Source organism: Anomaloglossus baeobatrachus, chromosome 3 (assembly GCF_048569485.1).
Source record: "Anomaloglossus baeobatrachus isolate aAnoBae1 chromosome 3, aAnoBae1.hap1, whole genome shotgun sequence".
NCBI classification, from domain to species: domain Eukaryota; kingdom Metazoa; phylum Chordata; class Amphibia; order Anura; family Aromobatidae; genus Anomaloglossus; species Anomaloglossus baeobatrachus.
In genome coordinates this window covers 173690299-173705137 of record NC_134355.1, presented here as the reverse complement: position 1 = coordinate 173705137, position 14839 = coordinate 173690299, and the positions used below count along the sequence as shown (strand labels likewise).

At 50.8% G+C, this 14839-nt stretch overlaps 1 protein-coding gene across 1 annotated transcript in view; it reads left to right on the top strand.

Annotated features, from left to right (window-relative positions):
- Positions 1-14839, top strand: part of ANAPC1 (anaphase promoting complex subunit 1) — a 348684-nt gene that overhangs the window by 216519 nt on the left and 117326 nt on the right. The gene's annotated exons all lie outside the window — the stretch shown is intronic.

The window sequence follows — 14839 nt, the reverse complement described above, 5'->3', positions numbered from 1 at the left end:
GGAGATTCAGAATGGAGTCCCTAAGGTCCATTATTGCATCCATGGTCGAAGGGGAATTCCTCGCCTCCATAGACATCAAGGACGCGTACCTGCACATACCCATCGCCCCAGATCACCAAAAGTTCCTACGCTTCGCAATTCAGGACTCCCACTTTCAATTCGTAGCTCTACCCTTCGGCCTTGCCACCGCACCAAGGGTCTTCACCAAAGTCATGGCGGCCGCCATGAGCGTCCTTCACGCCAGGGGAGTAGTCGTTCTCCTTTACTTGGACGACCTCCTCATCAAGGCCCCCTCCTTCTGCGACTGCTCAACCAGCGTACAAATCACTCTGGACACCCTATCCCGCTTAGGGTGGCTAGTGAATCTGGACAAATCATCCCCGATCCCATCACGATCCATCACCTTCCTGGGCATGTCCCTGGACACCCGTCGGGGCTTGATCCTTCTCCCACAGGACAAGGCGTTCGCTCTTCAACGAGCGGTACGCTGCCTTCTACGTCCTCCGTCTCGCTCCATTCGATTCAGCATGAAAGTGCTTGGCAGGATGGTGGCGGCTATGGAAGCGGTACCCTTTGCTCAACTGCACCTCCGCCCACTGCAACTAGCCCTTTTAGCGGCCTGGGACAAGAGCCCCTTCTCCCTGGACAGACATCTTCACCTGACGCCTTCAGTCAGGTATGAACTCCACTGGTGGCTTCGGTCCTCATCCCTATCGAAGGGGAGATCTTTTCTCCCAGTGAACTGGCTGGTCCTGACCACGGACGCCAGCCTCCTAGGCTGGGGAGCAGTGTACCTGCACCACACTGCTCAAGGACGTTGGACGCCCCAGGAGTCTTTCCTCCCCATCAACATCCTGGAACTCTGCGCGATCTTCCTCGCGCTCAGAGCGTTCAGCCCTCTGCTAGCGGGTCGTCAGATTCGAGTCCAATCGGACAATGCGACAGCTGTAGCCTATATCAATCGGCAGGGGGGCACCCGCAGCAAAGCGGCTTATCTCGAGGCCCACAAGATCCTCAGCTGGGCCGAATCGACGGGATCAGTGATATCAGCGGTACACATAGCGGGGGTAGAGAACTGGGCAGCAGACTTTCTGAGTCGCCAAGGCCTGGCTGCCGGAGAATGGTCCCTCCACCAGATGTGTTTCTACACATCTGCACTCACTGGGGAACACCAGATGTGGACCTAATGGCCTCAAGGTTGAATGCAAAGGTACCCGCGTTCATAGCCAGGTCACGCGACCCGCAGTCCATCGGCGCGGATGCTCTAGTCTGCTCCTGGCACCACTTCCGCCTGCCTTGCATATTTCCACCTCTCCCCCTGCTGCCGCGGGTAATTGGGAGGATCAAGGCAGAGGGAGTCCCGGTGATACTGATGGCACCGGACTGGCCCAGGCGCGCCTGGTACGCCGAATTAGTATAGATACGCACAGACGCACCGTGGCGCCTTCCAGACATCCCAGACTTGCTGACCCAGGGGCCCATTTCCCATCAGAACTCCAGAGCCCTGAAGCTGACGGCATGGCCATTGAGACCTGGATATTAACAAGAGCGGGATTCTCCCCCGCGGTTATTGCCACCATGATCAGTGCCCGAAAGCCTGCTTCATCCCGCATTTACCACCGTACGTGGAGAATCTTCCTTTCATGGTGCAGGGAAACTAACGTCCAGCCTATGCCTCTGGCCATCCCCAGAATTCTCGATTTTTGTACAGTCTGGCTTGCAAGCGGGGTTGGCTCTCAGTTCCCTTAAAGGGCAGGTCTCAGCGCTCTCAATCTTCTACCAATGCCGCCTGGCTCAAAAACCACAAGTCAAGACCTTCCTCCAGGGCGTTTCCCATCTAGTTCCCCCGTACAAACGGCCGCTGGAACCATGGGACCTCAACCTCGTTCTGGACGGTCTCCAGAGGTCTCCCTTTGAACCTCTCAAGGAATCCTCCCATGCTCTTCTGTCCTGGAAGGTAACATTCTTAGTGGCAATTACGTCCATCAGACGGGTTTCGGAGCTGGCAGCACTCTCTTGCCGCGAGCCTTTTCTGATCTTTCACCAGGACAAGGTGGTTCTGCGCCCTGTCCCGGATTTCCTTCCAAAGGTTCTTACCCCGTTTCATTTGAACGAGGACATTGTCCTGCCTTCCTTTTGTCCACACCCAGTTCATAGGATGGAAAGGTCTCTGCATTCGTTAGACCTCGTCAGAGCTCTCAGATATTACATATCCAGGACAGCCCCCTTTAGGAAAACGGACTCTTTGTTCGTCATTCCTGAGGGGCCTAAGAAGGGACAGGCAGCTTCAAAGGCGACGCTGGCTCGCTGGATTCGCTCTGCGATCCAGGAAGTCTACCGCTTTCAACTCAAGCCCATTCCTAGTGGACTGCGGGCTCATTCCACGCGAGCAGTTGGGGCTTCGTGGGCCATTCGGCATCAGGCTTCAGTGGAACAGGTGTGTAAGGCTGCGACCTGGTCTAGCCTACATACAGTGCCTACAAGTAGTATTCAACCCCCTGCAGATTTAGCAGGTTTACACATTCGGAATTAACTTGGCATTGTGACATTTGGACTGTAGATCAGCCTGGAAGTGTGAAATGCACTGCAGCAAAAAAGAATGTTATTTCTTTCTTTTTTATTTATTTTTTTTAAATTGTGAAAAGTTTATTCAGAGGGTCATTTATTATTCAACCCCTCAAACCACCAGAATTCTGTTTGGTTCCACTGAAGTATTAAGAAGTATTTCAGGCACAAAGAACAATGAGCTTCACATGTTTGGATTAATTATCTCTTTTTCCAGCCTTTTCTGACTAATTAAGACCCTCCCCAAACTTGTGAACAGCACTCATACTTGGTCAACATGGAAAAGACAAAGGAGCATTCCAAGGCCATCAGAGACAAGATCGTGGAGGGTCACAAGGCTGGCAAGGGGTACAAAACCCTTTCCAAGGAGTTGGGCCTACCTGTCTCCACTGTTGGGAGCATCATCCGGAAGTGGAAGGCTTATGGAACTACTGTTAGCCTTCCACGGCCTGGACAGCCTTTGAAAGTTTCCACCCGTGCCGAGGCCAGGCTTGTCTGAAGAGTCAAGGCTAACCCAAGGACAACAAGGAAGGAGCTCCGGGAAGATCTCATGGCAGTGGGGACATTGGTTTCAGTCAATACCATTAGTAGCGTACTCCACCGCAATGGTCTCCGTTCCAGACGAGCCCGTAAGTTACCTTTACTTTCAAAGCGTCATGTCAAGGCTCGTCTACAGTTTGCTCATGATCACTTGGAGGACTCTGAGACAGACTGGTTCAAGGTTCTCTGGTCTGATGAGACCAAGATCGAGATCTTTGGTGCCAACCACACACGTGACATTTGGAGACTGGATGGCACTGCATACGACCCCAAGAATACCATCCCTACAGTCAAGCATGGTGGTGGCAGCTTCATGCTGTGGGGCTGTTTCTCAGCCAAGGGGCCTGGCCATCTGGTCCGCATCCATGGGAAGATGGATAGCACGGCCTACCTGGAGATTTTGGCCAAGAACCTCCGCTCCTCCATCAAGGATCTTAAGATGGGTCGTCATTTCATCTTCCAACAAGACAACGACCCAAAGCACACAGCCAAGAAAACCAAAGCCTGGTTCAAGAGGGAAAAAATCAAGGTGTTGCAGTGGCCTAGTCAGTCTCCTGACCTTAACCCAATTGAAAACTTGTGGAAGGAGCTCAAGATTTAAGTCCACATGAGACACCCAAAGAACCTAGATAACTTGGAGAAGATCTGCATGGAGGAGTGGGCCAAGATAACTCCAGAGACCTGTGCTGGCCTGATCAGGTCTTATAAAAGACGATTATTAGCTGTAATTGCAAACAAGGGTTATTCCACAAAATATTAAACCTAGGGGTTGAATAATAATTGACCCACACTTTTATGTTGAAAATGTATTAAAATTTAACTGAGCAACATAACTTGTTGGTTTGTAAGATTTATGCATCTGTTCATAAATCCTGCTCTTGTTTGAAGTTTGCAGGCTCTAACTTATTTGCATCTTATCAAACCTGCTAAATCTGCAGGGGGTTGAATACTACTTGTAGGCACTGTACGTTTTCAAAGCATTACAGAGTCCATACCCAGGCTTCAGCTGAGGCAAATTTGGGTAGGAAAATTCTGCAAACGGCAGTAGAGCACCTCTCTCAGTAGGCGCTCCAGGCTGTCCGGGACTGGTTCCTAGTCCTTGGGTTGTGTTGTCTTCTTTTATGTTTCCCACCCATGGACTGCTTTAGGACGTCCCATGGTCCTGTGTCCCCCAATGAGGCGTCAGAGAAAAACGGATTTTTGTGTACTCACCGTAAAATCGTTTTCTCTTAGCCATCATTGGGGGACACAGCACCCACCCTGTTGCCCTGTTGGGCCTTGGTTCTCTCAGTACCTTATTTGGTTATGACTCTTTTTTTTCTCATGTTCCTCTGTTGAGAAGTTTACTGGTTTTTTTTCTCCTACTGCTTGTGTACTAAAACTGAGCTTGCCTGGCCCGGCCAGGGGGTGTATACTGCAGAGGAGGAGCTATGCTTTTACATTTACTTAGTGTCCTCCTATGGATAGGCAGCATAACACCCATGGTCCTGTGTCCCCCAATGATGGCTAAGAGAAAACGATTTTACGGTGAGTACACAAAAATCCGTTTTTTTTCAGCTACAGCGGTGGCTTTATGTGAACCGTTAATAGAGCCCACCGTTCACAGGTACTACAGCTCAGCTCCTATTCATGTCAACCTGTTAATAATGTACTGAAAATTGTTTTTTTTCTACACTTATAGCACCACTCAAGCATTATTTTTCAGCACTGCAATGGCACTATAAATACAAGTTCCCTGCCCCTTGCATTATACTTAGACTCTGACGTTTTCATGCTTTTTCTCCGGTGTTCCAGTCTCGCCGCACCATTTTGTGACTTTAACTTCTGATTGGCCGAAAATCAGAAGTTACGTCACAAGCTCCCAGTATATCTCTATGATAGCCACAGCAAGGATCTCATAGAGATGGATTGAGTTGTGGCTTCCGGCATGCTCAATGAAACACTAGAGCTTCTGGCATGTCCTAAATCGCGGGAGACCCACTGGAGTATCAGCGAGTGCAGATGAAGCCAACAGAAGGTGATTATAAGACAGGGGACAGAGGAGTTAGCCACTCTCAAGTGGTGCAATAAAAAAACGAAACACTGGAATGGTGCTATAATTACATTTCAATTGTAAACGTGTTGTGGTTAAAATTATTTTTTCGTCTATGGAGGATGGAAAGACCCTGCATTATAGCTGCCTGCCACTTGGGGTCGGTCTGTAAGAAGTTATGTGTTTCCTCTTCGCATCAGCAATACCAATCTTCCAAGCACTGAACTAATCCATTTTTAGCATGGTGTATGAAGGCGGCAGGCTTCCCTGTTTTTATAGTTTTATTTATTTTCTTCCCCTCTCTGGGAAACGGGGAGTGAAAACAGTGCTGATTAAGAATAATTAAAAAAAGAGCAGCAGTAACTCCTATGCTTCCTGCCACCTGTATTTTCACCCATAGTACTCACCCCACTATTTCAATATACCGTATTTTTCGGACCATAAGACGCACTTTTTTCCCCCAAATGTTGGGGGAAAGTGGGGGGGGGCGTCTTATGGTCTGAATGTGGCTGCGGGGAATGAGGGTGCTGCGGTGGAGCGGGTCATTGGGGGCACGAGCAGGCTGTAGCAGCCTGCCGTGACCATGTGGGCCCGCACATTTCATATTCACGCCCATCCTCCCGCCCATCATCTCTCAGCGCTAAAGCCAGCGCTGACAGGTGGGCGGGATGATGAGCGGGGGGGGTGCGCGCATAATTAACAGCCAGCCCGCATGATCACCCCTGGCAACTACAGCCTGGAGTGATCATGTGCGGCTGTATTCACTGCCCTCCGTGCATCATTATCAGCGCGGGGTGCAGTGAATCATTGTACTCACCCGTCACCGTGTGTGGAGCCGTCCCCCTGCAGCATCGCGATGTCTTCCTGTCTGTGCCGGTCAGCTGATGTAGAGAGCGGTGAGCACAGCGATGACGTCATCGCTGTGCGCGCCGCTAGTGCCCACACAGATCAGCTGACCGGCAGAGACAGGAAGACATTGCGATGCTGCAGACAGCGGTGACTGCTCCACTCAGCGGCGCTGCAGCTGAGACAGAGAGGAAGATGATCGGTGCTGCAGGGAGTGAGGAAGGGTGAGTATAAACGTTTATTTTTTTTTCTGTGCCACAGAATACAGGCCATATATCAGGATGGGGGTATTTTATGAGCAGGATGGGGGTATATAGCAGGTTGGATGGGGGTATAGTATGAGCAGGATGGGTGGGGGTATATTATGAGCAGGATGGGCGTATATGAGCAGGATGGATGGGGGTATATGAGCAGGATGGATGGGGGTATATGAGCAGGATGGATGGGGGTATATTATGAGCAGGATGGGGGGTATATAGCAGGATGGAGGGTATATGAGTATGATGGATGGGGGTATATCAGCAGGATGGATGGGGGTATATTATGAGCAGGATGGGTGTATATGAGCAGGATTGATGGGGGTATATGAGCAGGATCATATACAAGGCAGGAGGATCATTACCAGGATGGGGTACCTTAGTAGAGAATTTGGGGACATTACCCCCATAACAGTGTCAGCAGCAGATCCTCGCCCCATAACAGTGTGTCATGACCACATTTTTTGGTTAAAATTTTATTTTCCTCCTCTAACACCAGGGTGCGTCTTATGGTCAGGTGCATCTTATAGTCCGAAAAATACGGTACTATCTAAACCTTGGAAACCTTGCTGAAGGGGTGAAACCACTGGTACTTTAGAGAAGCCGAAGAGAAAAAACATAGAGACTGGGTGATTATCCCAGGATGAGGTGGTTCTGGCACCATGCTCAGCTGCCTCTACCGACTTTCCTTCCCACTATAGATTTTAGCTCACCAGGGTGTTCACACAAGCTCCCTTTCCAGTCCAGAGCAACATCTGCTCAGAATTGGTATGTCATGGCCACCAGAGCAACATCTGCATAGAATTGGTATATCATACCCATCAGGACAACATCTGTATATAGCCTGCATGTCATGCCCACCAGTGCAATATCTGAATGGAATGGTAATATACCCACAAAGGCAACATCTACATAGATCTTGCATGTCATGCCCATCAGTGCAATATCTGAATTGAATGGTAATATGCCCAGAAAGGCAACATCTACATATAGCCTTCGTGTCATGCCCACCAGTGCAATATCTGAATAGAATGGTGATATGCCCCAAAGGCAACATCTGCATATAGCCTGCATGTCATGCCCACCAGTGCAATATCTGAATAGAATGGTAATATGCCCAGAAAGGCCACATCTCAGTAGAACTTGTAGGTTCTACTCACTAGGACAACATCTGTGCAAGTTTCTTATGTTCTACCCAGCAATAAAACATCTTCATTAAATCTGTTTATCCTGTATACCAGAACTGTACCTTCATTTGATCTTATGCTCTGCCTGCCCACCATGGCACTATTTGTGTGGGACATTGTTTTCTGGTCACCAGGGCCCATCTGCTTCTACCCATGGCCCATTAACAACCTAAATCTGTTTACACTAGTTATTTCAAGATGGCATTTCCCTTCACGACCTCAGAAAATATCTGCTAACTTGTCTTCATGATGTTCTGAGCTTCAGGGTGTACATCTTTTTGTGGTATCTCACCTTAACAAGGCTACAGGTAAAACTATTGTCAGGATGCCAGACCTATGTGATCATGGCTCCCCTGGCTGTAGACCATGAAGTAGTACAGTGTCATGCTGCCTAGTGATGTTACTCTGCAGTGCTAGTGCTGGGGTCCTGGTCTTGGTCTGGGTTCAGCCAGAGATAACATCTGCATGGAGCTTTGTATGATTACTTACAAGTGGATCATCTAATTAATCTAAATGCCATCATCTTACAACACACTCCTCCTCAGTGTACGTGTTCAAATCTCTGTCATACAAGAACTGGTTTTTGTTTGTTTTTTAATCTTGAACTCCTTTACGCAGAGACATAGAACAACACTCTAGGTTGACAAATTTATAGTTGTAAATGACCGCTTTTAGGTGCAGCTGCATTTTCAGACATCCTTTCAAAGAACCTCTGTATCATCATAGAACACTCTGGCTCAAATGGTAGGCATAGACAAAGACTTTAGAGACTCTCATACATCCTTTCACATGGGTGTGAAGCAGCCGAGATACCATGAGTTCCAGACTGATTCATTTTGGTCCAGTGATCAAGATATTCTGAGAACTTAAGAGTTTTTCCCCAGGTCTCTTGACCTGAATCCAACAGCTACATTTATGTCTATAAGGCTCTTCACTTTAGGTCTGAAAACTCACAGCCAGTCCACACATCACTGTCCTTACACAGACTTTGTTTCATGAATGTCTGAATTCTGCTTTCTTCAGCGCTCTATTGGGAGACCCAGACGATTGGGGTATAGCTACTGCCCTCCGGAGGCCACACAAAGCACTACACTAAAAAGTGCAAGGCCCCTCCCCTTCTGGCTATACCCCCCCGTGGTGTCACGGGTTCTCCAGTTTTCAAGCTTTGTGCGAAGGAGGTCAGACATCCATGCATAGCTCCACAGATTTTAGTCAGCAGTAGCTGCTGACTATTTCGGATGGAAGAAAAGAGGGCCCATATAGGGCCCCCAGCATGCTCCCTTCTCACCCGTGGATGGTGTTGTAAGGTTGAGGTACCTATTGCTGGTACGGAGGCTGGAGCCCACATGCTGCTTTCCTTCCACATCCCCCTGGGGGGCTCTGAGGAAGTGGGATCCTGCCGGCCTCAAAGCTCTGACGCCGGGCTCCATCCACAGACCCATTTGAACCTGCTGGATACGGAGCTGGAGTACCGTTCAGGGACATGGCCCTGCACCATTACAGGTACTCTGTGTCCCCGTACACACAGGCACAGCACACTCCAGACTTGCTGGGTGTGCTAGTGCGCCGGGGACAGTAAAGGGTTACAGTCACTGCAGCTTTGCTGAGTGACTTTGTGTTTTGGGAACTACCGCGCCGGACGCTCCGGGAGCGGCGGCACGGCTGGGACTTGTAGTTCGCCGGGGACTGGGCGCCGACCGCGCTTTTACGGCGGCGGCGCTTATAAATCCAGTCCCCGGCTTCTGCGGCCTAGTGCCGCTTCGTTCCCGCCCCCTCCCTGTCACTCAGGGAAGGGGACAGGCGCTGAGCAATCAGCAGCGCCGAGGGCTGGAGCCTTATTTACATGCTCCAGCCCTCTCACTGCACACTGTCGGACGCCGGATTCCCGCTCTGCCTTGGGGGCACGCCCACGGCCCGCCCCTCCTCACACGAGCTGGGGAAGACGCCGGCAGCCATTACTGCAGTCCGAGCTCGGACTTTCGGCACTAAGGCAGGACGGTGGCGATCATACACCCGCTTATAGGCGGGCGGTAAGCGGCACACATAGTGCTGACCACAATATAACTGCAGTGTGTACATGTGTTGTTTTTAACTGCATAGGTCGCTATATGCCCGCTTGGGGAGCGACACATCAGCAGCAGGAAAGCAGGTGTGCTAAGGCACAGGCTTTCTATGCTGCTTGTATTGCACGACTGAGGTGTTCATTTGTGTTTATGCTTATATGCTATACATTGCACTGTACAGTCGCTAGTCTTAGCTATATTCTCCTGGAATGGCTAGACTACAGCAGCAGAAAACCAAGGGTGCTGGGGCACAGGTTTTTTTCTATGCTGCTTGTATTGCATGGGCTGCAGTGTGCATTTGTACTTGTGCTTGTATGCTATACATTGCACTGTATGGTCACTCTTCTGGGCCATATTCCCCTAGATGACTAGTCTACAGCAGCAGAAGAGCTGGGGTGCCAGGGCACAGGCTTCTATGCTGCTTGTATTGCATGTGCTGCAGTGTTCATTTGTACTTGTGCTTGTATGCTATACATTGCACTGTACGGTCACTCTTCTGGGCTATATTCCCCTAGATGGCTAGTATACAGCAGCAGAAGAGCAGGGGTGCCAGGGCACAGGCTTCTATGCTGCTTGTATTGCTTGTGCTGCAGTGGTCATTTGTACTTTATGCCTGTATGCTATACATTGCACTGTACGGTCACCAATCTTGGCTATATACTTCTAGATAGCTAGTCGGCAGCGGCAAAAAAGCAACACAGATTTTCAGTGCTGTTTTTACTACATGGGATGCTGTTCATGACACCGTCCCATTGTGTGCATGCTCCCCTGTAGCACGTCGTCTGCCGGGGTCTCTAGCACTTCGTCTGCCGGGGTCTCTACTAGTTGTGGCCAAAGAAACCACCTGTCAACCCTGTCCATGGACAGGGACGGAGTAGTCATAATATAGAGACTTGCAGTCCAGACAGGCCATGGGCAATCTACTTGACCAAAAGGCAGCTCTTCAGGGCTTTGATACTGACATCGCTCTCAATCCGGATACACCGGGTGGTAACGCCATACGGAATGATCCTATACCGTCCATCAATGGAAGGTTGGATCTTTCTCCCTCAGCTCCCCCAGTGGAGATAGGAGACGAACAGGAGAAGTCCCTTTTCAGTATCTCACACAGATATTGAGTATTTTTCTGGCCACGCTGACTTCAGAGAGGCAGTCCAGGAACACCACGCTTACCAGATAAGCGTCTTCTCCAAACGTTTTTAGGATACACGTTATCCCTTTTCCCCTGACGTGGTCAGCGCTGGACCCAGGGTCCAAGGGTGGATTCTCCAATCTCCATGCTTGCATCTAGAGCCATAGTTGCACTGGAGATGGGGCTTCACTTAAAGATGCCATTCACAGACAGATGGACTCTGGTTGAAATCTGTCTAGGAGGCTATCGGCGTGTCGGTTGCTCCGGCATCCACAGCCGTATAGGCAACCTAACCTTTTCAGCTGTTCTTGCGCAGCTGGCCTTGAGCACAGGGACATCTGTACCGCAGAGGCGTCCGTAATCCCGCAATGTCTGCACTGCGACTTACCCTGTTAATATTGTCCTAAAAGTACAGTCGAGGTTTCGGTCCTTCTCAAGCTCCGGCAGGTCCCAATTGTCCTCGTGCAAAAGGGCTACAAAACCTCAGACGGGCTCAGATTCCGGCCGGGCTCAATCACGCCCAAGGAAGGCAGTCGGAGGAACCGCTACCAAGGCGGTCTCCTCAGGACTCTCAGCTCTCTCTCTCTCTCTCCGCATCCGCGGTTGATGGCAGACTCCCCCGCCTTTGGCGACATTTAGCTGCCACAGGTCACAGACCGGTGGGTGACGGACATTGTGCTCACGTGCACAGGTCAGTGTTCTGTTCTCGTCCTCCGACTTCATTCTTCAGAACGGCCCCACCCCCCACCGAGCAGATGCCCTGCTGCAGGCGGTGGACGCTCTAAGAGCAGAAGGAGTGGTGATCCCTGTCCCCCCTCAGGAACGAGGGCGAGGGTTTGTACTCCAATCTCTTTGTGGCTCCAAAAAAGGACGGTTCCTTCCGTCCTGTTCTGGTCCTGAAACTGCTCAACGAGCATGCGAACGCCAGGCGGTTCCGGATGGGATCCCTCCGATCCGTCATTGCCTCAATGTCTCGAGGAGACTTCCTTGCCTCAGCAGACATCAAAGATGCCTATCTCCACGTGCCAATTGCTACGGAGCACCAACGTTTTTTCTACGTTTTGTGATAGGAGACGAACATCTTCAGTTCGTAGCTCTGCCATTCAGTCTGGCGACAGCCCCACGGGTGTTCACCAAGGTCATGGCAGCAGTGGTAGCAGTCTTGCACTCTCAGGGACACCCGGTGATCCCGTACTTGGACGATCTACTCGTCAAAGCACCATCCCTCGAGGCATGCCAACGCAGCCTGAATGTTACGCTGGAGACTCTCCAGACTTTCGGGTGGATCATCAATTTGGCAAGGTCAAATCTGTCTCCGACTCAATCACTAACGTATCTCGGCATGGAGTTTCATACTCTATCAGCAATAGTGAAGCTTCCGCTGAACAAGCAGCGTTCACTGCAGACAGAGGTGCAGTCTCTTCTTCAAGGCCAGTCGCACCCCTTAAGGCGCCTCATGCACTTCCTAAGGAAGATGGTGGCAGCCATCGAGGCAGTTCTCTTTGCGCAGTTTCATCTGCGCCAACGGCAATGGGACATTCTCCGCCAATGGGACGGGCAGTCAACCTCCCTGGACAGGGAAGTCTCCCTTTCCCTGACGGCCGAGGACTCTCTGCAATAGTGGCTTATTCCCACCTCATTGTCATAGCCCCCATCCTGGGCAGTGGTCACGACAGATACGAGTCTGTCAGGGTGGGGAACAGTTTGTCTCCGCCACATGGCTCAGGGGACGTGGACTCAGCAGGAGTCCACCCTTCAGATCGATGTTCTGGAAATCGGGGCAGGGTATCTTACCCTATTAGCTTTCCAGAAGTGGCTAGAAAGAGAGCAGATCCGAATCCAGTCGGACATCTCCACAGCGGTGGCATACATCAACCACCAAGAAGGGACGCGCAGTCAGCAAGCCTTCCAGGAAGTCCGGCGAATCCTCATGTGGGTGGAGGACACAGCATCCTCCATATCCGCAGGTCACATCCCGGGCGTAGAAAACTGGGAAGCAGACTTCCTCAGTCGCCAGGGTATGGACGCGGGGGAATGGTTCCTTCACCCGGACGTGTTTCAGGAAATCTGTTGCCGCTGGGGGGTGCCGGACGTCGACCTAATGGCGTCTCGGCACACCAACAAGGTCCCGGCATTTATGGCACGATCGCGCGATCACAGAGCTCTGGCGGCAGACGCCTTAGTGCAAGATTGGTCGCAGTTCCGGCTCACATATGTGTTTCCACCTCTGGCACTCTTGCCCAGAGTACTGCGCAAAAATCAGATCCGATTGCAGCCGCGTCATACTCGTCGCACCAGACTGGCCGAGGAGATCGTGGTACCCGGATCTGTGGCATCTCACGGTCGGCCGACCGTGGTCACTACCAGACCGACCAGACTTACTGTCCCAAGGGCCGTTTTCTCCATCGGAATTCTGCGGCCCTGAACCTGACTGTGTGGCCTTTGTGTCCTGGATCCTAGCGTCTTCAGGATTATCCCAAGGGGTCGTGGCCACCATGGGTCAGGCTAGGAAGCCCACGTCTGCTAAGATCTACCACAGAACGTGGAAGATTTTCTTAATCTGGTGCTCTACTCAGGGAGTGTCTCCCTGGCCATTTGCATTGCCTACTTTTCTTTCCTTCCTACAATAGGAGGTAGAAAAGGGCTTGTCGCTCGACTCCCTCAAAGGGCAAGTCTCAGCACTATCCGTGTTTTTTCAGAAGCGTCTAGCACGTCTTTCTAAGGTGCGCACGTTCCCGCAGGGGGTTTGTCATATCGTACCCCCGTACAAGCGGCCGTTAGATCCATGGGATCTGAACAGGGTTCTAGTTGCTCTCCAGAAGCCGCCTTTCGAGCCTCTGAAGGAAGTTTCCTTTTCTCGCCTGTCACAGAAGGTGGCGTTTCTCGTTGCGATCACATCGCTTCGGCGAGTGTCTGAACTGGCAGCTCTGTCATCCAAGGCTCCCTTCCTGGTGTTTCACCAGGACAAGGTAGTGCTGCGCCCCATTCCGGAGTTTCTCCCTAAGGTCGTATCCTCGTTTCATCTTAATCAGGATATCTCCTTACCGTCCTTTTGCACTCATCCGGTTCACCGGTATGAGAATGATTTACGTTTGCTAGATCTGGTGAGAGCACTCAGAATCTACATTTCCCGCACGGCGCCCATACGCCGTTCCGATGCCCTTGTCGCTGGTACGCGCAAGAGGTTGCAGGCTTCTAAAGCCACCCTGGCTCGATGGATCAAAGAACCAATTCTGGAAGCCTACCGTTCTGCAGGGCTTCCGGTTCTTTCAGGGCTGAAAGCTCATTCAACCAGAGCCGTGGGTGCGTCCTGGGCACTACGACACCAGGCTTCGGCTCAACAGGTGTGCCAGGCAGCTACCTGGTTGAGTCTGCACACTTTCACCATACATTCTCAGGTGCATACCTATGCTTCGGCGGATGCCAGCTTAGGTAGAAGAGTCCTGCAGGCGGCAGTGATTTCCCCGTAGGGGAGGGCTGTTTTGCAGCTCCAACATGAGGTATTTATTTACCCACCCAGGGACAGCTTTTGGACGTCCCAATCGTCTGGGTCTCCCAATAGAGCGCTGAAGAAGAAGGGAATTTTGTTACTTACCGTAAATTCCTTTTCTTCTAGCTCTTATTGGGAGACCCAGCACCCGCCCTGTTGTCCTTCGGGATTTTTTTGTTGTTTGCGGGTACACATGTTGTTCATGTTGAACGGTTTTTCAGTTCTCCGATGTTACTCGGAGTTAATTTGTTTAAACCAGTTATTGGCTTTCCTCCTTCTTGCTTTGGCACTAAAACTGGAGAACCCGTGACACCACGGGGGGGTATAGCCAGAAGGGGAGGGGCCTTGCACTTTTTAGTGTAGTGCTTTGTGTGGCCTCCGGAGGGCAGTAGCTATACCCCAATCGTCTGGGTCTCCCAATAAGAGCTAGAAGAAAAGGAATTTACGGTAAGTAACAAAATTCCCTTCTTATTCACTTTCTTTTTTGTGGTCATCAGGACAATGTTACTCCACCCTGCCCCCTTTCTCCTTACTACAGATATTTTTAACCTTCCTTTTTCTCTCCAGCTAATACACTCTGTTCTATTGGAAGGGTCTAAGTCCTCCTTGGAATGGTGCTTGTTCTAACTGCCTGATCAGTTGTTAGTTGTTCCTCTTCTGTGTTTGTTACTCTCCATAGTCCTGGAAAACCTCTCCAGATCTCATGGTTTGGGGACTGCAGTACTCT